The 13,521-nt window shown below is 46.6% G+C and overlaps 1 pseudogene; it reads right to left on the reverse strand.

Annotated features, from left to right (window-relative positions):
* Positions 1 to 10,036: 10,036 nt before the first annotated feature.
* Positions 10,037 to 10,155, reverse strand: LOC145416843 (5S ribosomal RNA; annotated as a pseudogene).
* Positions 10,156 to 13,521: the final 3,366 nt, after the last annotated feature.

The raw sequence follows: 13,521 nt of genomic DNA on the forward strand, positions 1-13,521 counted from the left end.
AGAATGGGTGGAGAGGTAATCTAAATCTAAGAAGGAAGGGCGGGGGGGGGGGGAGTTATTTGGTGGGCAGTCTGATGGCGGACATGTGAGACCTGGGATGAGATGGAGAGACAGCCTATTGGAGGGAGGAGTGAGGGATGACTAGAAAGGCAGTCTGAAATGATATGAGAGGCAACTCGTCTGTGATCGCACCTTCCAGGATTAAGGCGTCTGGTTTTAGACACAGATAGTCAGGTAAGTAGGTAGATTTACAAGTTAGACTTCTTTTTACAGAAAGAAATACAGGGATGGGAAATTCTCCGCTTTTCTACTCTTATTCTTCCTGCAGATAATATGCATATAGTGCGTGTACTACTCTAACCTGATGAAGTTACCTAAAGTTTAGTAAATGACCAAGTTTAGTGAGATTGAAGGGTATATTTGACTAGTTAACCAGGGAGACTATTACTACTAAAATCCAGTATACTGTCACGGAGGGCAACCTAACACCCCCAGAAGGAGCCCACCGAGGAGCATATACAGCGCGCCTGGACTCCGGGCGACAAGGACATAAGTCCGCCCGGGCCGTGCCCCCCTATGACCCGGAGCTCGCCCGCCGCCACCATAGCAGGAATACGAGACTACCTTCCGGGCGAGCCGACCACCAACACCCACGGGGTGGAGCTGTTACTCCAGCTCCAGTCAGCAGCCATGAGACACCCGGTAGCCACTCAACTCTCCTACAGGAGACGGCCTGCAGCCGCTCTGGAGACAAACAGGAGACAGCCTGTAGCCGCTCCTGCCTTCGTCAGAAGACGGCCAGAAGCCACTCTGAAGGTGCCTCTGAGACAGCCTGTAGCCACTCAACTCTCCTACAGGAGACGGCCTGCAACCACTCTGGAGGCAAACAGGAGACGGCCTGCAGCCGCTCCAGAGGCAAACAGGAGATGGCCTGTAGCCACTCCTACCTTCGTCAGGAGATGGCCAGTAGCCGCTCTGAAGGTGGCCCTAACGAGACGGCCTGAAGCCACTCGATCCTCCTACAGGAGACGGCCTGCAGCCGCTCCAGAGGGAGCCAGGAGATGGCCTGTAGCCTCTCTGAAGGTGCCCCTGAGTTGGTCTGTAACCACTCCCTTCCCCAGGCCACGGCCAGTAGCCGGGCCTTAGCGACGGCCGGTAGCCACGCCCCCAGAAGGCCATGGCCAGTAGCCAGGCCCTACGGCAGGAGACGGCCGGTAGCTGCTCCTCCGTCAGGTGCTGATCCCTGTTCACCAACCTACGACCCAGTGGGAGCCCCCAGCCTGGAGGAGTACTGGAGAGGCCCCGTGACTACCACCGGGCTCTTCTCCCTGCAGCCGGATCCTGAGAGGACTCGCCTGACGGACCCTGACGTAGGCCGAAGCCGCAACCCCCTCCTGACGGCGTCTCCGGACACCAGGGACCGCAGCCCTTAGGACCTTCAGACCGTCCCCAGGACCTCCGGGCGGGATCTCCTTACACCATCAGGCACCTGACCGAGAAGTTCAGGCAGCTATTCAGCCCCAGCCCCGAGGGCCAGACTCCCGCCCCAAGCCTCGAAAGCGCGGGACCCTTCGCCACCAGCAGCCCCGAACGAGAGAGGACGCCCCTACGCGTGATGCCGTGGCTCCTGAACACAGAGGCCCCTGGCGGAACCCAGCCCCGTCAGTAGTGAGACTGAGTCACCTCCGCCGCCCTTGTACACCTGACCGCCACGACGTCCAGACCCGAAAGGAGTGACAGTGAAGGCACAGTGTCCGTGACATAGAGAAGTAAAGGCAGAACAGTGAATTAACAGTACAAAGGAAGTCAGTGAGAAAAGCATCAGTGACTATATAAAAGAGTGGTGGAATAAGTAAGGATACAGTGAAACAGTGAACACGGCACGGCAGTGAAATACGGATCTATCACAGTGAATACGCTACCAAATAATAACGCCGCACCACACTAAGATCATACGCAGGCCCAAGTGTTAAAGTAATAATTACCCACAGTGAGATAGTACCACCAGTTCCACCAATATATAAAACTTGGACTTCCTGCAATAATAGTGCATAACCCCTCTGCCCTAAGTGCAATTCACCTTACCCGGCCTTGACCTGAGTAGTATCCTGCGCGATACTAACGACCCATATCTAGGCCCAAGAATTATAATTGTCCAGTACATCTGTATTCGTGACATCTACCTGTTCCGCTGTAGAATTTAGTAATACACATGTAAGGTTGTTGCCTTGAGTTGAGTTTTTGTGTCCTGCCTCTCTCCTATTTGTTTAAGCTCCGGTCTAGAAAGAGAACCCGTTAGAGGGACGGGAAGCCGACCCTAAAACACCTAGCATTACACCTACCTTTTAACTAAGGCTTATCGAATTTCATGTAGTTACAAAGGCTCACTGAATTTCACGCAACGGCAACTTGGTATTGAAGCTGTGGGAGTAGTCCATTTTATTCAGATAAAACAAAAAAACTACTGCTTACGCCTTACGATATTTTCCTTTCACAGCTAAAATCTGTTTCAAGGAGGAAGAGATGACACGGGAACATTCTGCTTTTGTCTGTCATTCTTTTGAGCAGATCGGATTTCTGTTCCCATCTAGAGCCCAGATAAGGACCTGATTTGTAAATAAAAGATGGCGTGACATTAAATGGGAGAATACTTGACACGGACTTTCCTTGTTAGCTACCGTGCGCATGGGGGAGGTGGTTACACAGGTGCGTAGAGCAGTGAATGAGAGGGAGGTAGGGATGGGTGAGGACAGTCTATATCTTGGATGAGAGAGAGAGAGAGAGAGAGAGAGAGAGAGAGAGAGAGAGAGAGAGAGAGATGGGTGAAGGTGGACAGGAAGAGTGATGAAAGAGGGGGTGAATTCTTGGAGTAGGGAGGGATGGGTTAAGGTAAAAGGAAAGAAGGGAGGGAAGGAAGGAGGGATAGAAGGATGGATGAAGATGAGAGGGAAGGAGGGAGAGAGGGATGGATGAAGATGAGAGGGAAGGAGAGGTGAAGGCGAAAGAAAGAGAGGGAGAGAGGGGTAAAGGTGAAAGGAAGGAGTGAATGAAGAGTGAGGAATGCCTAAGCTGAGAGTAAATATGTGATGGATGGGAAGTTATAGGATAATGATGATGATGAACTTGACTTAAGCTGTTTTTTCTTCTTTTACTGGGCATCTCAGAACAAAATTCGTACTTCACTATCCTTTGTTAATTTCCTTTGGATGGAAGCAGATAATAAGGTATAATTAATGTCGAAGTAAAAAAAAAAATCATACGTCAAACTCCACCAACAGTACGAAGGATAGTGGTGTTTCTAAATGGATTTGGAGATTATCTTCTACCCCCTCTTCTCTAGCGATTTATTCCTCACAAAACACCGCATCCTCTAGTATGTTATTGATGTAAACTATGACAATAGTGAACAAATAAATATAAATAAGATTCAAGATATGCAATATGCAAAATATATCGCTAAGGACGCGGTGCTTACAGAATGGCTCTTATTTCAAAGCATACAGATGTATTCGTTTACATTATGGTTTAATGCTGGAAAGGGACACATAATCGATATCACTGGGTAGCTCCTCTCCCTGATTACACAACTTTCAATTCCCTTTCCTATGCCCGAAAGGAGGATGGTGGAGTGCAGAAGAGCAGTTTACACCCTGAGTTTTTATATATACAGTACAACTAATATCGCCATAAATATGGAAGTTTTTCAAGATTTCCATAAACCCTTCAGTACAATGATGTCTTCGAGGTCGGCGGTGAATGAGAACTGGGAATCTGCCGCTTACAGATATTTTAGAAGTAACTATGTAAGCATCTATAGGCTTTTCAGTGTAATCGCAATGAAGTTAAGACAAATACAGAACTACGTAAAGACCCCCTCAAAGATGAACTACACTATCATTAACCACGTCACTACAATGACGTGTTTTATATTCATTCTTGCAACCACCGGACGATGTTATTCAATTTTATGTGAAACGACTTGCTCTGAAGTGGTTAATGAAGCCTACAGTATATGTAATCCCCCATGTTCGAAAAATCTACCCTGAAGTGAATAAAATCGTGTGGTGATAGCAAGACTAAAATAAGAAATACGCTGTCGGATTGCAGGGCTTAAGGCGTCTGGCTAGACGGGTGGATCATGGTGAAGTTTAACATATAAGGCGTTTATTGTGTGAATGAATGAATGAATGAATGACGTATAGAAAAGGGGGGAAAAGGAAGGCAGGTAAAGAATGAATGTGTATGTGTGGTGAGTGTTACGCAAAAAGTGGGGTAGGACCAGAACAAGACCTTAGTTTATATTCTCGGCCTTACTGAGACTTCAAGTCCCCTGGTTGCATTGTGTAATGTGCATTTTTTTTTTTTTTTTTTTATAGTAAGGGAGGAAGAACTTTAGTTGGAGAGGGGGTCGGGGCTTAAAGCTTCCTAAAACTGCCGTAATATTAAGAAGTTAGTAAAAATTACTGGGTCGTTTTAATATGGCAAAAATGGTGCAGCAAGAGGTGTCTGGCTTTTAGATGAGTGTGAACTGCAAGACTTGGCGAATGAGTTTGGGAGTGTATGTAAATCTAAAAGTGAACGTAGATAAGTGTGAAGTTGTGGTCTTTGAGTGAAAGAAATTAAGTTGCAGTATACACACTGACACTTGATGGTGAGGAAATGGAGAATGAGAGTGCATCCAAGTACCTGGGTAGTGTGATGAAAGTTTAGAGGAGTAATTGCGTGAAAGGTCCCTAAGTCATTATTGCAATCTCACTATGATGGCGTGTTCCTTTCCAGCTTATTCTTGCTGCCACCAGACATTTTGACAGCGCATATTTTTCCCGAACTAGCTAGGTCACATATGGCTTTCATCAGTTCCATCGCTAAAATTTCTGCCAAAGGATTGATAAAATCGTCTGGAGGAGAAAGAACTAAAGACGCCACCGTATTGAAGGGGTTAGTGGAAGAAGGTGATCAAGTAGGGTATGATTCAGCTTCTTATTTATTCATTAGATTTTTGTTGTATGATAATGAATGTTGTGTACGTTTGTAGCGAAAACACTTTAGAAGATTGTTATGATACGGACTTAGGCTACATACTTTCCGCCTTTTAAATCTCACGTTTTCGGTTACAGACAGAACAAGATACATGGGAAGCTTCGGAAATTGGTATGATACAGTCTCCATCTGTGTGTGTGTGTGTGTGGGTGTGTGGGTGTAATTCACCGGGTTGGTCAGGAACACTTGATGGTCGTGATCGTCAGCTTTTACCCTCCCGGAAAGGAGCTGAGAGCTCATATAATCCGATCTATGGGCAAGGCTGTGACTTTCACACACGCACACACCCATCCCCTTGCTCAAGGGGGACAGAAACCACCCACTTCGTCAGTGAAACTTCGCAACCTGAGCGAGGCGCGAACTCCCGTCTACCAGATGGCAAGCGAGAACGTTACCACTGAGCCAGCGAGCGGTGTGTGTGTGTGTGTGTGTGTGTGTGTGTGTGTGTGCTCTCAATTACTGCCTTCTAGAAGGAAGAACTAGACACATGGGAAGTTTCTGCAATTCCCTTTTCTTGTCCAACCTAATAAATTACAGAAATAAAGGTCATGATAATTTTTCACGCAAAACTATGATTACTGGTGAGCGCGAGCCATGGGAAGATTCTACTTTCTCTCTCTCTCTCTCTCTCTCCGCCATTCGAAAAGCCCCACAGCTGTATATTCGAACCTTTAACTCCGAAATACCTACTTTACTTGTTTAGACAATTGTACCATGTTCGGGAGAAGCCTAGACCGCCAAAAATGTTATAAATACTATAAAAAGATTAATTTTCTGGCCTAGAATACGGAATTTCGTATTATATCGCAGCTTAAACTGCAACGGATTATCTTTAGTATTATTTTCGTTAGCTTACAGAACCTAATTTCAACCAAAGGATCAGTGAAAGGGCCTACGTATGGAGCCATTCGAAATCTTCACAGCCAAATTCACCCTCTTCGAATCATTTGAATCCCTGAATCCGGCAACGGTCCTCTCAGTTACCAGCTAGACCAGAGGGCGGTAGGACGCGCTTGCAGACGAGGGGACGAGGAGGTAAGTATATTTATATTTATCATGTTAACACCAATTCAGTACTTGTGTTGTAATTATATGACTGACGAGTATTATGAACATTAATACGGTTCTTTTAAAATTCGTTGTTGCTTAGTAAAGTACGACGTTATCTGCCGTCATCTTTAGAGAACCACTGCTCGGAGGTAGTTCCACCCCTTCGGTACGACATATTGTGCTGCTTGTTTTGCGTGCACGTGTGTGTGTGTGTGTGTGTGTGTGTGTGTGTGTGTGTGTGTGTGTGTGTGTGTGATTTCCCTCAAGGTATAGTCCATATTTCAAGAGAATAAGACAAAGCAGGGAGGATCTGTGCATGACGAAACTGGCAGAACGTGGTGACGAAATGGGTGAGATCGGGATTACGAAACGGGTTGGTGACGAAATGAGCTGTATTCAGCAAGGCCTTGGTATGCAGTTGAGTTGTATGCAGTTGGTGGCCAAGTGCTCTCAGACTGAAGGGTTGATTTGTCTAGGAACCAATGGGACTTATTCCAAGCTCATAACGAAGACTTACCGGTATCGAATTTCATGTTATAGCAGTGGCACAGTTATGTCAGGTGAAAACAACCCAGCTTGACTGGGGATAAATCAATCATGACGTCACTGGATTAAAGGGTAAAGCTCTCCAGTAAGGCTTAGTCGAGGAAAAATTTTAACCATGTTATTCCTGATGCCACCAGACGGTTTTACTCAGGTCGGCAGTGTCCCTTCCACGCAAGAGGCCCATATTCGTAGCATCTCTTACTAAGCGATTTATTTTGCCTCTTACACTTGTCATTGACTTTCATGTTAATCATAGCATTGTAATATCAGCATAGTTTGCATCGAGAATGACATTAAAATACCGGTAGCTTTTCTGCAGAACAGTCCAGGGTCTGTAAAATATTTTTACTTAACCATTATGTTAAGTGAAAGAACAAAAATTAAGCACGTATTAAAGTATCTTTAATTAATATTGATAATAGCCAAATCTGGGGACCCTGGGCAGTTGATCGATTTGCCCATCCCTAAAGCCACCACTATTTCAAGTCTGTCCATCTTGAATATTGAGGTAGAGCGAGAGATTGACTCGAATATAACGCTGGTCATGATGGGATGCTACGGAAAAATGCAGATCCATGCCATTGTGTTCTGCCACTGAGCTACAATAAGCTGTAAAAGGACCAAAATTTCCGCCCAGAGTGAATGAACTATACTGTAGGTCCTATATGTAAATTAGTGACCAGAGTAAGGAGCATTGGGAGGGGAACATTTTTCATCTGATACCTAACAGTGGACCTGCCTAGTATGGTTGCACCTGACTAATATAGCTCCACTGTATCACTGGCCTGCACACGCTTCACTGCCATGGCAAAGCAGTGTTCCGTTGACGAAGGTAGGATAGTTGTGTTGATATAAATAAGCCTGGATGCCGCATGACACTACTTTCGATGAGTCTACGCAGCTGCTATCTTGAAACGGCCAAGGCAGAAGATGTTTTGTTCCTGACAGTGAGGAAAGTTGACCACTATTTACCCAGAAATGCCGCAACTTTGTGCTGCTTTTGGGCGTAAAAATCGTCGAAATATCTATGGTGGTACTGTTAGCATGAGCGGGTCAAATGTCTGGGTATGCAAGCGTCCCTCAGCTACTTCTCTATCCCCTGAAAGGAGGATGGTGGGCTGAAGGAGAAGGGAAACTTAAACCTACAATCCACCGAGTTCACGTTTCAAATGAAACAGGAACCACAACCACCTCCACCACAACAACTACTTCCACCAGGATAACAACCACCACAACAATAACAACTACATCCACAAGAACAACAACCACCACCACCATCACAATAACAACAACCACTGCCACTACCACCACCACAACAACAACCACTGCCACTACCACCACAACAACAACATCCACCACCACAGCAACAACAACCACAACCACCACCACCACAACAACCACATCGACCACCACAGCTACAACCACCACCACAACAACAATCACAACCACCACCACCACCACAACAACAATCACAACCACCACCACCACCACAACAACAACAACCACAGCCACATCGACCACCACAGCTACAACCACCACCACCACAGCTACAACCACCACCACCACAGCTACAACCACCACCACCACAGCTACAACCACCACCACCACCACCACAACAATCACAACCACCACCCTACAACAACAATCACAACCACCACAACAATAACCACCACAACTACCACAACCCCACCACAACAGCAACAGCAAGCACCACCACCACAACAGCAACAGCAAGCACCACCACCACAACAGCAACAGCAAGCACCACCACCACAACAGCAACAAAAACAAGCACCACCACCACAAACACCACGACTACAACTACAACCACTACCACCTCACCGCAGCAACAAGCACCACCACCACAACAACCACCACCATCACAACAACAACAACAACAACAACAACAACCACAACATTCATTTTCATAGTCTGAATTCACTCTAAAACAAGCGCCAGTATCACGACCGTTCCAACATTGCGGCCTCGCAGACACATCGTCGCTGTACTGAAGAATGGACGATGCGGCATCTAGGTTTTATTTATAGCTACGGGATAGTTGGTGGTACTATTTTGGTGTGGAATGTGGTATTAGTCAGCAAAATAAGATTCGTAAATTTTGAGTGCCGAAGTACGAGCGGCAGTGCATTAATAGTTATTATTTTACTGGTGTGATGGGTGGTGGAAGCGGGCGACAGTTTATTAAAACATCATTACAATTCAAGTAGCTGAGGAAGACGAATCAGTTATCGGTAGCCGGACTTGGTTTTCCGGCTGTTAGGGAATTTTTGTTGGGTATTCTTACGCTCCCATTTCGATACAATCATCTCCCGTTGTTTGGGTTCATCTTGTTCACAAGATTTTGTTTTGCACGCTACCACCATTTTGATGTGGTTAAGCTTTACGAAAATTTGGGAAGACATTTTGATTATTAACTACGGATCTTTAGCTCTTTGAAAACAAGTGTATCGCAAGAGAAGCTGCGAGTACACCTACAACTCCAAGGGTTATTTGTAAAATGACTGAGCCTCAGTATTTTCAGATCACATAATCCCTCTGCTGTAAGTATGAAACTATTTGCTCCCTATGGGAATTAACCAAGTAAAGTCGATTCGCTAATTATCCATTTATTCAACATGTTTTCATTATTTGATAACATCCATGGTGCAGATTTATGTTATATGTTTCTCTGTGCACATACTGGGGTCATTTGCAAAAATGAATAAACAATAATGAAGTTACAGTGGCATGGTGGCAGGGCCGTTTAAAATTTTGATTGCCGACGACAGCTTGTAAAATAACATTCCTTCGCCTTGTTTCAGCAGTGGGGGCTAATATTAAAGTAGATTATATTTAGTAAAAAAAAAAGTAATACCTCATTGCCTCAAAAGTCACTAAAGTTTGGTGTGGCGAAATATCCTCAACTATAACAGTGTTGGATAAATATAGTTGACTTATTTTTGTGGAACTTGAGAATAGCATATAATATGATAAAATGGCACAGTTTTTATAAATTATATGTGCGTAATGTATTTTATTATTATAACAGAAATATGAGGGCGAGCTGCAGTAGAGCCTTTTTAGAGGTGTAGCGTCCAATGAGAAGAGTCAACATGGAGGACGGGAGGGCGCGTGAGCGGTAGTGTGTGGTCTCATCATAGCAGTTTCTAGCCTTATGTGAGTATGACATAATTAGATAAACTAAAGCAAACACTACTCTTGTATATTAACACCTGTTTAGGATAAAGTAAGCCAACCACCGTCCTTGAGTATAATGTTTCATTCATTCATTGCCAGACGCCACGTAGCCTATCCCAACCGGGGTGGCCAAGGGCTTAGAGTTAATTGTTTTACAGGGAGGGGCACTAATCCTCCACCAACCCAACCTGACACGTAGGGATGCCAACAGCATCTGGTGTTCCCAGGCGGTCACCCATCCAAGTACTAACCAGACCCAACGTTGCTTAACTTCGCTGATCGGACGGGAAGCGGTGTACTCAACGTGGTTTTCATATTTGTCTTTTTCGTGATTAATTGATAGGAATCTTCGAACCCTTAGCTTTCACAAAAGACCTTGATTTTGTACTGGAAATAAGCCACCTTAGCCTTATAAGTGGAGATAACATTGCAGGGGATTTCAAAGTTTGCCCAGTGGTGATAAATGGTCAGGGGCTTTTGGTGAAGAAAACTGTATTGATGTAGCCTTTTTAAATAAATAGTTTTAAGATATGTTAGGTTAGTTTATTATGGTTAGGTTAGGTTCAGTTTAGGTTAGATTGAGTTAGTTTTAGTTGAATTTGGTTGTTTATTTTTTGGTTGGGTTATGGTAAGGTTAGCTTAGTTTATGTTATGCTCGGTGTTTTTAGTCCGACCTCTCGTCCGTTTTTAGCCCGCGACTGAGCGGGGTCCTCTTTCTAGACCGGAAGTAAAGCCTCAAAGGTACAGGGCATAAAAACTCGGCAGTATACCTTAACACATCAGTTGTCTTAATTCGAACTCCTTACAATACAAGAACAAAGATACACTGGATACAGAATGGACAGGGTGACAGAGCTGTTATTACAGATATAAAGTGTACACAACCACAGTAATGATGTCGAGGGCAAAGTACAACTAAATCAACACACAGATATTACAAGTCATTAGGGCACAGTGTAGGTGTTGGAGTTAAGGCACAATTGTCACTTAATATACTCGACAGGATACACTATACGTGAATGGAGTGAAGGGTCAGAATGGTCGGTATTACTATACACATTACATGGGCGCAATGACTGTACCTGAGTCGCCGGTCACGGGGATGTCACTTAGCCACGTCGACACTATTTGCTGGTTCTGTCTTTACTGGCTCGTCTTAGTTTATCTCGGGACGCCACTGACCTGTTTTCCTGGTTCCGTAGGGCCTGGGTACGGACACAGTACTTTGGTGTATCACACTTGCCTTGCTATTCGTGTTCACTGACCCTCGGTTTTTTGCCCTTGTGTTTATATGCACTGATTGTCACTTTATATTGTTACCATTTTACTGTCACTTTCACTTCTGTCGCATTCACTTAGTTTCTGACACAACTTGAGAGGTGAGGGACATCGTCGCTAGGCCACTTGTTCCTGGGGTTAGTGGAGGTGGTGCCCGGGCGTGGGAGGGGGGCCCTTGGGAGAGCTCTCCTGCAGGAGACAATGCACAGCTCTCTGGGGCGTCACTGCCCGGGCCCGTTTCGTAGCAGAGGTGCAGGGAGGCCCTTCCGTTTGGGGGCCTCGACCCGATAGGTGGCCCTCAGGTCTGGGGCCAAACAACTTCAGGAGGCGGGCCTGCCACCTGTTACTCCGGGCGGAGGGCCAACGGGGAGTGGGGCCCGAGCGGTCCTGCTTTGGGGTCTGCTGGCTGACCCTGGTAGGCAGGGTGCTGCGGTCGCCTACAGAGCGGCGCGCCGTCAGGAACAGACTGCAGGACCTTTTCTGTCGGGCATCCGTCAGGGGCTGGTGTCGTCCAGGGGCTGGCTGCAGGGCAGGAACAGGACCTCGCCACCACTCCTGGAACGGCAGCACCTCCGGGGAACCACACCTGGAGGGAGAGAGTAAAGGGCGTCTCTTGCAGCCGAGAGGTAGTGACCTGGCCGCGCAAGGGACCTTCCCCTCTGGGAGAACCCAAGAGACTGCAGACGAAGGGCGTACGGTGGCCGCTCCTTCCCCCACACGTATGGTGGCCGTTGTGGCGGTTCCACAGTCTCTCAGGGTAGCAGCAGAAGGACGTACGGTGGCCGTTACCGCGGTGCTGCTCTCGAAGGAGGAAGAGGCAGATGAGGGACGTATGGTGGCCATTCCCTTCCCGACACGTACGGTGGCCATTGTCGCAGTTCTGTCTGCCCAACGGGAAGTAAGCTAGCCGAGGGGAGTACGATGGCCGCTCCCTCCCCAGTACGTACGGTGGCCGTTACTACAGTGCTACTCCCGCAGGAGGAGGAGGAGGAGGTGGATGAGGGACGTATGGTGGCCATTCCCTCCCCAACACGTATGGTGGCCGTTGTCGCAGTTCTACTCCCCCTGCCTTTGCCAGTCGGTGTGTGCTCAATAGCTAGTGCGCCGAGGCTGTCTCCAGATGTGGCTGTAGCTGAGGGGCGTACGGTGGCCGCTCCCTCCCTGGTACGTACGGTGACTCTTACCACAGTGCTACAGGGGGAAGCAAACTGGGGTATATGGGTAGGTTGAGAGGAAGAGGAACTCAGAAGCCGCATTTTCGTGAGCCACTTTGGACCGATTTAGACCGATCTGGATTCATAAATGATCGCGAGAACGGGCTATGTTGGTCCAATCCTGTCTGCGCCTGCTATTGGCTGCATGAGTGACTGGGCGTGACATAGCAGAATGTAAACAAATGTTGGGGAATGGCGCTGATTATACAAATTTTATGCTTCCCCTCGATTTTTATCTCGGTCATTAATGCTTTAATAATCTCATTTCGTGCGGTCTGTAGTAATACAAAGCCTCTACTCCATGGTAAGATTTATTTGGTTCCCTTCTTGGATGATAACGAGCTTTGCTAGCGTTAAAAATGTAATTTAAAACAAACCTTATTATCAAGTCCGCCATTGTTGACCATCGATGTTTACACCCTGCCACGGACGCTCCTTGCCTCCTTCTCGGCTGTTGTGACGCGCATACGTTTAGGCACAGGCCGGTCTCGCCTAGGCTAGCTTGTGGGGCAGGACTTCTTTGGACCTGTCTGTACCAATCTAATTGTCTCGCCAGAACAACAATAAGACCGGTCTAAACCGGTCGATACCTGTCTAAAAGCCTCGCAAAAACGAAGCCAACTGCAGGCTGGGGGAAGAGGGACTCAGGGTAGGGGCACCCCGGTGCCCTTCTCACTCTGGGTCAGTTTCACACTGACATGGCCCGCCGTGGTGTCCTCTTGGAGTAGGGGTAGGGCTGCGGCTCTGCAGCGGGGTGAGAGGCCCGGCGGCGGAGGCGCGTATTCTAGTTTAACTTAGACTAATTTAAGGATGGGTTAGTGTTGGGTTAGGTTAGTTTAAGAATAAGTTTAGATTAGATTGAGTTACTTTAAAATTGGGTTATTTAAGTTGTTACTTTATTTTGGAATGGGTTAGGTTAAGGTTAGCTTAGGTTGTTAGGTCAGACTAATTTATGTTTGTGTTGGGTGCAACACCATTTAGGTCATGCAGTAAAAGAGACACATATTTCCATATTTTCCTCCTAGGTGCATAGGTCCTCTTCTTCATCACCCACCCCTTAAGTACCATGTCACTTATCAGTAATTTGTGTTGATGCACTCACTCTTCACTCCCTATAACATTAACATTCCTCACCAGCGTCCTATCAGCTCTCCTAACCAGGAAATAGTCTAGCTGGCTACTGTTTCTCCAGATT

Source organism: Coenobita brevimanus, chromosome 107 (genome assembly GCF_032717465.1).
Source record: "Coenobita brevimanus isolate Jiangsu-jjx chromosome 107, ASM3271746v2, whole genome shotgun sequence".
Lineage (NCBI taxonomy): Eukaryota > Metazoa > Arthropoda > Malacostraca > Decapoda > Coenobitidae > Coenobita > Coenobita brevimanus.